The following is a 14,637-nucleotide window of genomic DNA, read 5'->3' as shown; positions in this document are numbered from 1 at the left end:
CCCGGCCAGCTGCCCGGCTCCACCTCGAGTCCTGCGAGACACCAGCTGCTCAGCCGAGGCCGCCTTGAGCAGATTGTGGAGAAACGCCCGGGTCCAGCTGGGCCGGGAGCAAGCTCTGCCCTTCCATCCCGCCCCGCTCAGGCCTGGATTCTCTCCCACGCGTCTGCCCTGGGCCGGGGGCACCCGGGTCCCCCGCCTGGCTTGACATTCACACCTCTGTCCTGCTCCCCAGGGCTGTGGAAGATAAGACACCCGGGATATGGGGGTAGGAATGGGCAGGGTGGGGGCGTTAATGTTGTTTTTTCTAAATATGGTGTCGAAATTGACACAGTCCCACAGGAAATTTCAGTTTCGCCAAAATGCTGTTTTCCGAGAGCCAAAAGTCCCGTCGGCAAATATTCTACCAGCTTTAATCATAATCCCCATGTTACAGGTGGGGAAACTGAGGCACGGACTTTCACAAAGGCCCATCTCCCCCACTCAGATTCTTTGGCTGGGTTCCCGTGTGTGCATGCTTGCACCCTCGTCTGGATCCCCTGTGCACACGTGTCCATGTGTACAGGTGCATGTTCTTCTTTCCTGGACTCCCCTGAGGTGAATGAATCTCTTGTCTAGATCCCTCCATCCTTTTCTGGATTCCCGCACAGCTCCCTTTCTGGAAACCCTGCGCCTCTTGTCTGGCTCTCTCCGCCCTTTTCTGGATCCCTGGCTGGATGCATGCACCCTCAGTCTGAATCCCCTGCGTGGCTCTCCTTTGCTAGATCCAGCCTTTTCTGGAGCTGCCCCCCACTTTCCTTGCTACGTGCCCCAGGTGCTACAGGTCCCTCCCCCTACTGCCCCACAAGCACAGAAGCAACAGTCCAGCTGTGGGGACCTCTGCACCCCATATAGGTTGGGGATCGGCTGGCATTGCGTGCACGGCTGGGTTCACTCCCAGTTCAGAGAGCTTTGCTCACTCCAGACGCGGGGGCTGCTAGTCCCCAGATGGGCTCTGTGTGTGTGTGTGTGTGTCACACATACACACACACAGCTGCGTCTCTTCTGCCGCTGACCCCCACCGCGGAGGTGGGGAGCTCTGCAGGCCCTCCCGAGGTCATTGTTCGGGAGCGTCTGGTCCCTCCCCCGCCAGACGGGGGCCTTGACCGCCCGGTGGTTCTTCTTTTCCCCTGTGAACCCTGCCTTCGGGAGGAGGGCCATGCGTGTTATTGGAAACCCGGGGCTCAGCGGCTGCCTGTTTGCTTGGGCTGCCTGCCCGCCCGCTGGCTGGCCTCTCCCTCCGCCACCTCCCGTGTGCGGCCCAGGGGCCTGGGACTGTTCGCTTTAAACAAAGCGGGTGCCAGGTTTTCTCCTCCGCGAGATGTCCCAGCCCCGACTCTCCGGTCACCCCTCCGCCAAGGGCAGGTGGGCAGGTACGGGCTGGGTTCGGGCGGGGGGGGGGCTCTCTGCCTCCTGGGTGCTCCTGGCCATGTGGAGGAGCTGAGCGGGCCGTGGGCACGGGGCGTCTGGCTGCTCCCAGGTCAGGGTGGGTCACGCGGGTGGAGCAGGACGAGGCCTGGCTGACCCGACTCGGCTGGGCAGCAGGTTCTGTGGAGCGAATTCCCAGCTTGGGTGGCAGGGCCCAGCCGGCTCCGGCTTGTTTGCCCAGCTCTGGACTGCAGCTCCCTGGCACCCCCAAGTAGGAGACTGGCTGTCCCTGTTTGAGTCACCTGCCACTATTCACTACCCCCAGCGCTCCCCCCTGGGCCTCGGGCCCTGGTGGGTTGGAGGGAGCCAAGCTCCCAGCGCCGAGAGATCAGTGGGGATGGAGCCTGGTATTTACTAGCACCAGATAAGCCCAGGGGCAGTGCTGGGATTTCTCGGCTGTGGGTCACCTTCACCAAGGGCACTCAACAGCCGCTCTGGCCCTGTGGCAGTCACATGCCAGGGGCGAGGGACCAAGCCCTGGAGAAGAGACTGGCCTGGCCGAGGGGCAAGGACACACTGGGGAAGCAGCCACAGAGCCAGTTACGCCGTGCCCCATCCGGGGGTCGCGCTCGATTACAGCTGTGGGGTTTGGCCTGGGCTAATACATCAAGTGCTCAGTGGGCCGGTCCAGCCAGCAGAGATTACACTGCCGAGCGTAACAGGAGGTGTGTGCCAGTCTCTGGGACAGGACAGTCAAGACGACCGGGTTCTATTTCCAGCTTTGCTAGTGTGGCCGTGGTCAAGTTCCTTAACCCTCCTCAGTGCCTCAGTTTCCCCATGGCCCCGATAACACCTGCCTCCCCAGGGGAGCTGTGAGCTCAGGGGGCTGCTGCCCTTAACAAACCCCGGCCCAAGCTCCACGACACGAAGAGACCACAGGGCCGAGCACAGGGTAAAGCCACAGTAGGGCGTCTTCCGGAGCCTGGCCACGCCTCCAGCCTTTTTAAAGGATGCACCTCTAGCATCCTGGGGGGGGGGGGTCGTTCCAGCCTGCCCGTCAGCTGGTGTAGTCCTAGCGCCCTGGTGCATGATGGGAAAATCCCCAACCCTCTGCTAGGGTACCTGCTGCTCCACAGTGAAACAGACCCGGGCCCCCTGAGGGCAGAGATGTTAAACTTTGTCTCTGTTGGCGTCTCACCTGTCTCCCCCAGCCCATCGTGGCCCTGGTGGGCGTCCTGGCCAGGCGACGAGGGGCAACGCTTATGTTTGGCTTTATAGGTGCGGGGGGGGGGGGGGCGTGACACATGGTTGGCTGGGCACGGATGGGCTAGTAGATGGCCCTGGGTGGCAAGTGGTGGACTCGAGGGCTGGGTGTAGCGAGTAAAGGACTAGTTGGCCTATTGGCTGGTCATGTACAAGGCTAGATGATGTTCCGGTATGGCATCGGCCAGGCCAGCCGGGTCAACTAGTCGGCCAATTGGGCAGCAGCTGGGCCAACTAGTCGGCCAGTCGGGCAGCAGCCGGACCAACGAGGCGTCCAGTCGGGCACCTCCTCTGTACCGTCTGGAAGGGAAGCCCAAGAGTTGGCTGCAGACCCTTGCAGACGTTAATTTGGTGCAGGTTATTTCCCCAGGTAGCCAATCCCCGCCTGCCAGGACAGCGCGTCATGTGGACAGGCCCATGGGACCGGGAGACCCCCTGGTAAAATCTTGCTCCCCCGCAGCACGGGCCACCCCTGTTCATCACAGCCGCTGGCACTGCTGGGTTTCAGGCTCCTCCCCAGTCGTGCTGCAGCTGGGTCCCACTTGGGGGCTCTTCTGCGGGGGGGCGGGGGCTGGCGTGGGAAATAGATTTAAAGGGACAGGACTGAGTTGACAGCTGTTTTCCCAAGGGGGCTCCTTTCCAGCAGGTCCATCCCCCCAGACCTGTCCCCCCCAGGACTTGGGCCCCTAATACCAGCAGCAACTCCAGCCCTGTGCCAGGGGAAGCAGTGAGAGGTGGGGGCTGTGGGTAAGTCCTATAGGGAGCTCAAGTTCCTGGCGCCCTCCCAGCCCCAGATCACTGGCCCCACACCAGGCCACGTAAAGGAGGGGCAAGTGGCTGGTGGGAATCGCTCAGCGCCTGGCTCAAGCGACGAGGGAGTGAGTAGCCGATGAACAGTGGCAGGCGGGCGTGGAGGGCATGTGGGGGGGGTGTAGGGAGACCCTCCCTGCCCCGGGGAGAGCGCCGCCGCTCAGCTGGGGCTATAAAGCGGTTGCCTAAGAGAGGCAGTAGGAGCTAGTGATTAGAGTGGGAGGAACCGGGAGGCCTGGGAGTCAGGATGCCTGGGGTCTCGTCCTAGCCCTGGGAGTGGGGTGGGGGCTAGTGGGTAGAGCCATGAGCGTCAGGACTCCTGGGTTCTATGACCAGCTTTGTCGCCCTCTCTCCCTGGGAGGCCGCTCCAGCGGAAGTCGAGGGTGTTTTCCCTGCCTGCTGTGCAGGGCTTGGGCAGCTGCAGGGCGTGTGGGGGGAAGGATACAATGAGCCTGCAACTTCCTTCCTACAGGAAGGAAGACGAAATCTGTAACCCTGCCTGCCTAATGCCTGATGGCATCTCTGGCCATCAGGGATTATGCCTATGCCCCAGCCCTTCTCCCTGCACTCCGACGCCATGTGGTCCCAGAGAGGTTTGGCTGCTGATCTGTCTGGAAGGCCCCAGGCTCAGCCGTGCCCTGCCAGCTCCCATCGCTGTGGGGAATGGACAGTGTGTGCCAGGCACGGCTCATCTGGTGAGAGATGTTGTGGAGGCAGACCCCCGTCCTCAGAGCCAGGCAAGCAGCTATGATCCGGTGGGTCGGGCCCGAGGCCTGTGAGTCAGGAGCCCGGGCTCTGCTGCGGGACCACGGCTGAGTCACCTCCCCACGCTGTGTGCCTCAGTTTCCCCTCCTGACCCAAAACGATGTTCTTTTATTTTTTGATTGGCAGAAAATTAAAAAAAAAATTGCCCTGAACTGATTTGATTTTTTTGGACTTGGAAACCAAAACTCCTGTTAGTTTCAAAGCTTTGGGCCCGGCTGAGAACAGCCCCACCCCCATTGTGCCAGGTGCTGCCCAGACAGAGCGCGAGAGAGTCCCTGCTCCAAAGAGCTCACAAAGGTAGGTGGGGAATCTCAGGCATAGGGTCAGTGGGAGAGCCAGGAATAGGACCCAGGCATCCTGCGCCATCCAGCGCCATCCGTGTGGGCAACCCCGTTTCGCTGCTGCCTGTACCTCATCCTGGCCCTTCTCCCCCGTGTCCGGGCTCACCCCACACTTGTCTGAGAAGCGGTTGGCAGGACTGACTGGAGCAAGTGCTGCCAATCCGGACACCCGCCCCCCGCAACCTGCCCGTGCTCCCTGGCGTGCGGAGCATAACCTTAACCGAGAGCCCGGGCAAACTGGGACAGCCTTGGAGCGAAGGGGCCTCTTTGGGCAGCTCTGGGGATCCCGGAGCTGTCGTGACAGGCTCAGCGTTGGGTGCCTGTCACCGCACGTGTTCTCTGGGGGCAGCTAGGCTGGCAGAAGGGAGCTCAGCGCCTGGGCGGAAAGAATCCACCGGCGTTAGGCGAAGGGTTTGTGCTGTGCTTTAACCACCCTTCCAGCAGGGCCCTGCCTGTCTGTCCGGTGGCACCCGCCCAGGGGATTGGGAGCCAGGACTCCTGGGTTCTCATCCCAGCTCTGGGAGGGAGTGTTGTCTAGTGGTTACAGCAGGAGATTAGGAGCCAGGACTCCTGGGTTCTATTTTCCCACGTCCATCGCTGACCCTCCGTATCAAATGGGTCAGGTCACAGCCTTGCTCTGTGCCTCAGTTTCCCTCCCTTCTGTGACTAGAGCAGGATGAGCCGGAGTCTCTCTCCAGCCTCTAAGGGGTTAAAAGGCCTTTGCGGTTTCTCCCCGGCTAGTGACCGTTGCTGGGGCGGTGTCTGGGCCCAAAGGCGCTGGCGAGCTTGTCCTTGGCATGCCGCTGCACCCTCGCCGTGGGGCGCTGCACGCGCCGAGGGGGGTAATCAGACCCTGGCTTCGGCACGCCGACGAATAATTGCCATTCCCCAACTCCTGCGATCCAGCAATCGCTGGGAAGCTCTCCTGGGCTTCGGGGCGCACGCATCTCCTCCTGTTTGTTTAAGGCTGACGTTAATGAAGCGGTGAGAATCAAATGCCGTGGCTGGGTTGGAGAGCCAGGAGCCGGGCCACGCTGGGGTCACGGGCTACCTGAGCTGCCTGTGGTCACGGCGCTTTCATGCCCAGCCAGCACGCTCACATACTTGGAAGCAGGAGAGAGCGTCAGTTCTGCGGCTTGGAAAGCCGAGAGCCTCAGGCGGTCGCGACGGCTGTTAGGATTTATGGGGCCGGCTCTGAGTGGGGGTGAATCCGGAGCCGAGGCAGAGCCTGTAAATCTGGAGTCAACCCACTGGCTGCCATCGCGTTAGGTCCCGGTTTTGATCGGTGGGACCTTGGTGTAGCTTTGGAGTCACTCCACCCACTGCAGTGGAGTTGGGGGCCAAATCCAGATCTCGCCTGCACGAGTGTAAACGTCACCTCACTCCATTGACTGCAGTTGATGTTAGAACCGGATCCTTAACTACATTAGTGTAAATCTGGAGTCACCTTACCAGCTTTGCTGGATCTGGGGTCTGATCCTAATCTATTACACCAGTATAAATCCAGAGTCACTCCATTTACATCAGTAGAGTGACTCCAGATTTGCCTTGGTGTTACTCAGGGAGGAATCTCACCCTTTAGCTCACACCCGATGCCAGATTTGCATCTGGCTTCAGCAGAATCGTGCTGAGTTTCCAGTTAGTGTCGGCCAGACATAAAACCGAAGTTGAATTGGCCAATATTTGCAACAAGCAGTCGGCTACAAATGAGTGTTATCGGGTCTGTCGTGCTGCCAATGTGCTGGTTGCTGCCCACAACGCAGCGAGGGGCTCAGATACTGTGGTGTTGGGCACCACAGCTGGCTCTAGATAGTCTGTCCCCAAAGAGTTTAAAATGGCCCAGTAGAATTTAGCTTGACCCTGCCCATTAGGTGCCTGGTTTTTTTGCTAGCCCTTGTGGGGGTCCCTGGAAATACAGCCGCGGCCAGGGACCCCATTGGCAGGGGAAGGGTCTGGGTTTAGGAGCGATTCCACCACGAAGGACGTGACGTTTGTGCTTCTTGGCGCCTCCCAAAAGCAAAGCGAAGCGTTTTCTAGGCTTGGGCCGCACCGCGCTCCTGGCCGGGGCCAGGCGCCTGCAACCGATTAGCGCTGGCTCCAAGGAGGCCTCTCCGGGCGGGAAGCTCAGCCCGGAAACATGGAGGACTAAATAACCGCACCGAGCATAGCGGGGATGGATGGGAGTGCGTGCGACGGTGCAGGGCTTCGTGGCCAGCCCACGGACAAGCCGGCTGCTCACCTGAGCAAAGGCCCTGGTGCAACGTGCAGGGTGCGGATCGGGCCCGTGTTCTTGTCGTTCACAGGGTCCTGGCTTGGTGGAAGCAGTTGCTACAGGCTGGCGGCTGAATGGACCTCAGAAGGGGCGGCCCCGAGCTGACCGCATGGCGGCTGCAGCTGTGCGTATGCACAAGCACCCGCGTGTGCAAAGCGGCGCACACTCACACATGCGTATGCTCACACGTGCCTGTGCACAGGGGCCCGTGAATGCCTACATGGGCACGTGCACCCACACGCGAGCCCGTGCCTAAACACAGGTACACAAGGATGCACAAGCACATGGGCTCATTTACCCGCACACACACAGTTACAGGTGGCCGTGCACCCACGCACAAGTGTATGCACACATGCATGGTGCACGTATGCACAAGTGCTCGTGCTCGCTTGTGTCCGCTGTTTACTTTGTTGTTTGCTGCTAGCGCGGGCTGGCTCTGAGCGAGGGAGCGGATCAAAACAGCAATACACCCCTGCTGGCCTCTTAGTGTCCAAACACAGAGCACTTCACTGCTGCCTAAGGGCCTGGGCGTGTCCCTAAGGTGCCAGAGCCGTGAGGATCATGGTGCCAGCTAACATGGGATCCATCGAGGGTGCTGTGCCCAGGGAGAGGTCTGCGTGATGTTGCCTGGTGCACCCTATGGAAGGGGGCGCTGGGAGCCGTTGCGGTTCTGTGCAATGCAGCAGCAGGAGATGGAGTGGGGGGCTGCCCATTAAGGCGTTAATCTTAGCAGGCCGGGTCCTGAGAGCACCCCGTGGGGTGGAGGGGGCAGCTGGGAGGGCTCCAGGAGTCAGGGATGTTTACAATTGGCTGGGATCCCCTGCCACTCGCCCAGTGCTGGCTGGCCACTTTCCCCACTCTGCTGGCACCGGCTGTGCTGCTAGGAACCATGGCAGAGTTGTAAGCTCCTTATTCATCGCTCACAGGAAGGAAAGCAGCACTTGAAGCCTGGTCATGAGCCCCGGAGCCTTTCCAGGGCCTCGAGCGTTGGCGTTCCTTTGCGCAGGTCAAAGGCACCAGATGGGCGTTGGCCTCGGGCGAGGAGCACAAGGGGACTCTCTGTAGACCGGGGTAGCCAGGCTGAGAAACACATGGGCATCGTGACGCAGGGTGATTGTGCAGTAGTCCTCATGCAGCACAAGCGCGCAGGCTCCCGCAGCGAGTGTGAGATCTGCATGCACAGTGGGTGTGCAGCTCTGGGCACCACTGATCGTGCCATCGGCCGCAGCGAGGGTGAGAACGGCGTGCATGGTGAGCGTGTGGTTTCGTGCAGCTCGGGTGCCAGCTGCATGGCTGGCGAGTGCGAAATCCCACGCTGCCGGCGCACGAGCTGTGTGCGCGCTGAGCACGAAACCTTCGAGCACCACGAGCATGCAATCTTGCTCAGGGAGCGTGCGAGACGTGTGCACCAGGAGTGTGAAACGCCCTGCAGCCCGTGTGCAATCTGGGTGCACCGGGAACATGCAGCTTGTGCACACCTGAGGCCGTGCAACCCTCCACGGGGAGTGTGCTCTGTCTGTGCACTGGGACCGTGTGGTCTCAGGCCGCGAGTGTGAGCCCGCTGGCTGATGTGATGACAGTGCTGTAAATTAGCCTGGGGGAGGGGTGCGTGTGTCATGGCCGAGCGGTCTTGTCACAGCAGCTTCTCCTTCAGAGTTAATACAGGTGCTACTGACCTCCTGATCCCAGAGCTAATTAAACCCAGCAAGGGTATTAAGGCTAATTCCCACCTGAGCAGTGGCTGAGATTTCACACCTTTCTGGGGACAGGGATTCTATGATCTGTCTGGCCTGGGCTTAGCTGGATTGGACTTCCTCCCCCATCCCTATGAGCAGGGCCCAAATGCTTAATTCATGCCTTCACTGTTAACAGCATCTCTGAGTGCTTCACCAGCACTGAAATGCAGCCGCCTCTGGGGTGGGGCGTGGCACCTGTTGAACAGCACGTGGCAACGCTGCATAGGGATCGCTCATCTACCCTGGAAATGCAGCTGCCCCGGCGCAGGGCACAGCAGCTGTTTAGCGACAACACCTAGGAATCCCGTCTACAACACTGGAATGCAGCCACCTCTGGGGCGAGGGCAGCGGCTGTTTAACAGCGCACAGGAACACGGCACAGCGGGAAGATATCAAGAATGCTGAATGCAGTGGGAAGGGGATTCCAAGTAGTTCCAGTTTCTTTACATCCCCCAATGTCCTGCCATCCTTCTCCTAGAGGCTCAGGGCTAGATTCATCCCTGGCATAGCCCCTTTGTGGCATCACAGCATGGGGGGTACTGCTGGGAGCCGGAGCCCTAACAGACCCTCCTCCCCGCAAGAATCGCCGGGCTGTCTCGGCCACAGCTTAAATATTTGCACGTGGCAAGGAGCAGAGGCGCCTGGAGCCAAGAGCTCTTGCTTGCCAGGGCCGGGAGCTGGCTAAGCTCTGGGGTGTGCGGTTACGGGAGCGGGGCAAGCGAACAAAGCGGGGCTGGGGGGAGGGGGAAGGCAGTGCTGGGATGTGTGGGAGATGCTTGCGGTCACTTTGCTGTGGGCTGTGAAGGCAGCCAGGGCCAGGCGCCCACCCCGCTCTTCCTCCCCCGCCGAAGGAGCCGGTCTGTGCGAACGCTCTGGAGAGCGGCTCTACGGAACGGAGACCCCCTGTCCCATTGGAGGGGTGACATGGAGCAGAGCCAGGCAGCAGATGATGGGGTATACAGCCCCCCTTTACCCTCACTCCCCTTTGTCTGGCTCTTCCACTCTCATTTCTTCCCTCCCTCATCCTCCTCTCCTGCCTTCATCCCTTCTGCATCCCACTCCCTTGAGAACTCCCCCCCCCCCCGCACCACCACCACGTTGTTGCCAAGGGAGAATTGCCATGGCTGTGGGAACAGATCCCTCTGATCCACTGAGACCGGCTGGGATACAGGCAGCCCCTAGGGCCAGGGATCCCCAGCGGGAGTGTGTGTGTGGCCCGGCGAGGATGTCAGCAATACATCCTCCCATCCTCCCTTGATGCCCTCTGGTCCTGCTGCTCAGGTGCATTGTGGGATATTCCCACCTCCCTCCTGGTGCAGATGTTGGGGAATGCCGCCTGGCCTGCTTGTTTCCGCCAGAGATGAGGAAGCGCTGTGCAGCAGTTAGAGCACTGGACTAATTAACGTTAGGGCCAAATGAAGGTTTCCGGCATGGGGAACCCCCCCGCAGAAAAACAAGCTGTTCCTCCTCCCCCAGCCCCCATCCTATTGCCTGTAATGAGAGCTCATCAGCGCTGGGGGCCCTGCATGCAGTGAATTCACACTGGCTCTCCTTGTGGGCTCTGGAGTCACGACTGGAAGAGCCTGGGACGGGGCCTTGAATGTAGGCCCAGATTCTAGGCCAGAGCCCATGGTAGAACAGGGATTTGAACCCAGGAGTCCTGGTCTGCTGAGCTCACTGGGTGCCAGGATGTGTATTCAGCGCAGGGGACGAATACGGAGACAGGGAGATTGTTGTGAGCCGGCTGTGGAATTTGCCCCCGCCTGGTTTTTGCGATGCCTCCCCGGGGAAGTCCTGTGTTCCTGTAGCCTTTCCCCATCTGCCCAGTAATCTCATCTGTTAATCTCACTTGCTGAGCCCGGGTTTAGCTCCCCATAATCCTGCAGACTCCCCTCCCCCCCAACCCCAGAGGTCTTAATTGCTAATGCAGGTCAGGGCAGCAAAATCCGGCCCCGCTTCACCCAGCTCTGGAGGTGGGCTGATGTATCCGGGACCGCTGTGATCCCCTGTATAACACAGGCCAGGGTTTGTACCTCTCAGATGCCCCTGGTCTTCTTAGTTTGTAACTTGGTAGTGGGGGGAGGGATAGCTCAGTGGTTTAAGCATTGGCCTGTTAAACCCAGGGTTGTAAGCTCAATCCTTGAGCGAGGCCACTTTGGGATCTGAGGTAAAAAATCTCCCTGGAGATTGGTCCTGCTTTGAGCAAGGGGTTGGATTAGATGACCTCTTAAATGACCTCTTAGATGACCTCTTCAAACCCTGGTATTCTAGGCTTGTGCCTGACTGTACAGCACTGGGGCCCTGACAATGGAGCTCCTGCCATAGAAACGCTAATTAGCCTTGTTCTAACAGATGGGGAAACTGAGGCACAGAGCTGGAAAAGAATTTGTCCAAGGTTGTGACTACAGTCTCCTGCTTCTCAGCCCTGGGCTTGGTCTACTAGGCCGCAGGTGCCTTTCCAACCTGCCGCTGGCTGGGTTAATAGTTTGCATGAGTAGGGAGTTTCGGGCTGGTGGAATAGCCCTGGAGACCAATGTCCTGTGTTTATCTACAGAGCCAGCACCGCGGGGGCGATGGCAGAGCAAGCTCCCCGCTTCCCCCCAGCGCTGGCAAAATGTCCCAGCGGCTGGGAAGGGCGTGAGGACACTTTCATCCTGGGCCTCTTGGGTGAGGCTGCCACAAACAGAGGATTGCGGTTGTTTCCCTGGTAGGAACCAGCCTGAGACCCAGCAAACTCGGTTCATACAGGGCATTGTGCTGTTACCGCTTTCACGGCCCGGCCTGCCCTCCGTGGGAGCCAAGGCTGCGCAGCCCCTGCAGTGAGGCACTTCCTGGGTCGCTGAGATCCGGCTCAGGCCACTCATCTCAGCGCCAGTGCCCGTGCCCTGAGCCAGCCAGTGCCCTGGGAGCCACCTGTTCCCACCGTTCCCCATCGGCGCCTGGCAGGGCACAGCAGGCTCTGCTGACAGCTCGCTGTCTGAGCTGCCCTCTCCCATCAGCGCGTTAGCATCAGCGAGGCTGTGGAGCAGACGAACCCCTTGGCACCCGCCCCGTTAGCCTCACCAGCAGCAACCGGGCGAACTCAAAAGCTCTCGGAACGGGATAATATCGCGTGCCCCTGACGGGACTCCCCGCTTGGTGCTCCGTGGGCCGTCTTTGGGCATCACGTTCAGAGAGGCTCCCCCCATTCTCCCGTCCCCCATCCCGGGGGCACGTGGAATTCCAAACCCATCCGTTCTTTCCGCCACACAGAACAGCATCAATTCACAAGGAGGTGCTGTTTGGACGGCTCCAGGAGAAGGGAAATGGGCTGGAGGAAATTTACGCCAACCCCGCCTCTAGCATAGGGAAGCAGCACGGTCTAGTGGGTAAATCACTGCCAGCCAGCCTGGTTCTGCTCTTGCCTGTGCTGGGTGACGGTGGGCAAATCGCGTCACCGCTCTGTGCCTCAGTTTCCCCTCCCACCCTGTGTCACTCTTGTCTGTTTCGATTGCAAGCTCCTTTGGGGCAGGGATGGCGCCTGCCCCACGGGCTCTGGTCTTGCTGACTTTCCAGTAGCACGTAGAGGCCCCAGCTGAGACGCGGGCCCCCACTGTGCTAGGGGCTGTACGGACACAGAGTGATAAACAGCCCTTGCGCCAAAGAGTTTGCAACCTAAATGGACAAAGGTTGGGTGTGAACCTGAGGTGCCTAGACTCATCAACAGAGCCCCAGGCTCCCGCGGGCCAGGTCTGAGGTTACCACCCCCGCTGGACCCTTGGCCTGAGACGTGTCTCTTGTTTGCTTGCTGATCCTTGCGAGGAGACCATGTCCCAGGGATCTGCCCCAGCCCCATCGTGGGGAGAAAAGCAGCACATCTGTCTGGCAGATTCCAGCGTTCTCCACCCCTGGGCTGCCTGCGCCGGCCTTGTCAAAGGCAGAGCCAAGAGCCAGGGTTTGAGGTTGGTTGTATAGGAACGAAGGGGGGAGGGATAGCTCAGTGGTTTGAGCGTTGGCCTGCTAAACCCAGGGTTGTGAGTTCAATCCTTGAGGGGACCATTTAGGGATCTAGGGCAAAAATCTATTTGGGGATTGGTCCTGCTTTGAGCAGGGGGTTGGACTAGATGACCTCCTGAGGTCCCTTCCAACCCTGATCTTCTATGAAGCAGCAGCTCTCTCTGTGGCCAGACCCTGCCAGCCTCTCCTGGCAGGGCTCAGGAGCTGGTGCTGCATAAACACCGACTGGCCGAGATGTTCCTGGGAAAGGGGAGCTGGGGCAGTCTCGGTAGCAGGCTCTGGGCTTCCACCGCGATTGAAAAAGCCCTGAGCCTCTCCCAGGCTGAGTTCCCCCTGCAAGCGTTTGGCCCTGTGAACCAACCTGGGCCCTGCCAACACCTCTCTTCCCCCCCCCGGCCCCTCCTCCAGTCTGTGCTAGGCCCCATCTGGGAACAGCTGTTCCCCTGACCCATTGCTAGGTTTCTCCCTGGGTCCTGACCCCCTTCACCTCAGCCAATTCTGGGAAACTACCCAGGCTGGGCCCCGCTCCCTCCCGAGTCTCCTGCTGCCCCGCCCCATTGAGGATCCATGAATGGGGTGTGTGCGGGGGTGGGGGCAGTTTGCACAGCAATCGCACTTAGCCTGTTTTTTTTCCCCTTCCTTAGATTTCTGTTCTGCAGCTGGGGGAAACTGAGGCACAGAGCGGTGAGAGCGACTTGCCTGAGGTCACACGGGGAGTCCGTAGCAGAGCCGGGGCTAGGCTCCACGTGTTCTGCCCTGCCCCCCACCATCTGCGCCGTTCACGCTCTTAGAGCAGAGCTGCCCGTGAAACATGAGGGTTTTCCACAGCGACGGACACCAGCAAAAGGCTTGGTCCTTATGGCCTGGGAGTGGACCCCAGGCCTCTTTCTGAGCCGGAATGCCACGGAGCCAGCCGGGAGGCTGCAGGAGCTGGCTTGGGTGACAGGTTCTCGCAATATGTCACCGTCGCTTGTCCCTGATCAAGCCCCGGCCGTGAGGGGGACCACGGAGGCCATCCAGTCTGAGTTCCTGCATTGCGCAGGCTGGGGAACGGCCCCAGGATAATTCCCTAGGCCAGGAAGCGAAGGAGGACCCCATGTCCAAGTGAGAGGATTTAAACCAGCTCCCGGGGTGGTCTGTGGGGTTAATGGGGGGTTTTGTCCTGTGTTCATTGGCCAATGGGACCAGGGCAGGGTTGAGGATAGAACCCAGGAGCCCTGACTCCCAGCCCCCTGCTCTAATCACTTACCCCCTCCCCACGCCACGCCGGGAAAAGAACTCAGCTGTCCTGACTCCCAGTCCCCTGCTCTAGCCACTGTACAAACTCCCCTCCCAGGAATCCCGATTCCCCCCTGCTCTAACCACTACCCCTCTCTGTCTCTGAGATAAGTGGTGCCAAGCTGAGAATCCCCTTGATCTGGGAGGGGGGTGATGTTTGCTCGGAGTTCCCCCGTTCTCTCTACATCCCAGGAGGTCGGTCCCTGAGAAGGTCCCGGCACTGGGATCTGTGGGATCTGTAACAGAGATGTGGGATTCAGAGCACGTTGCTCTCGGATAGGTCCCCTTGCAGATGCTTTGCATGGACAGTCCGGAAGCAGCAGGGCGGGGCCAAGAGACAACAGATCCCAGGTCCCGCCACCAGGAGGGAAACTAGACACTGCGTGATTCCAATTAGAAATGGACTCAGGGATTTATTGGCTGGGGTGTGGGCTGCTTAGTCCCTCCATCGTCGGGAGATGCGTTCAGGTAAATTCCGCTCCAGGTCACTGAGCTTAGTAGTCTGGCCTGTGCTGGCACCTTTCCTCTGAGAATCTCAAAGCTCTTTACACACCCTGCAGGGCAGTGACATCCTCCTCCTCGTACAGAGAGGGAAACTGAGGCACATAGTGACTTGCCTGACCTTAGACAATGGGTCAGTGGCAGAGCTGAGAATAGAAGGCAGGATTCCTAGCTCCTGCTGGCCACGTTCCCGGCCGTCCTGACCCCACGCTCCCGCCCAGACCTGAGAACACAACCCCAGAGGCCCGAATTCTTGGCAACTGCTTTGGCC

The sequence above is a fragment of the Chrysemys picta genome, chromosome 20, assembly GCF_011386835.1.
Source record: "Chrysemys picta bellii isolate R12L10 chromosome 20, ASM1138683v2, whole genome shotgun sequence".
NCBI lineage: Eukaryota > Metazoa > Chordata > Testudines > Emydidae > Chrysemys > Chrysemys picta.
Note: the sequence above shows the minus strand (reverse complement) of the source record.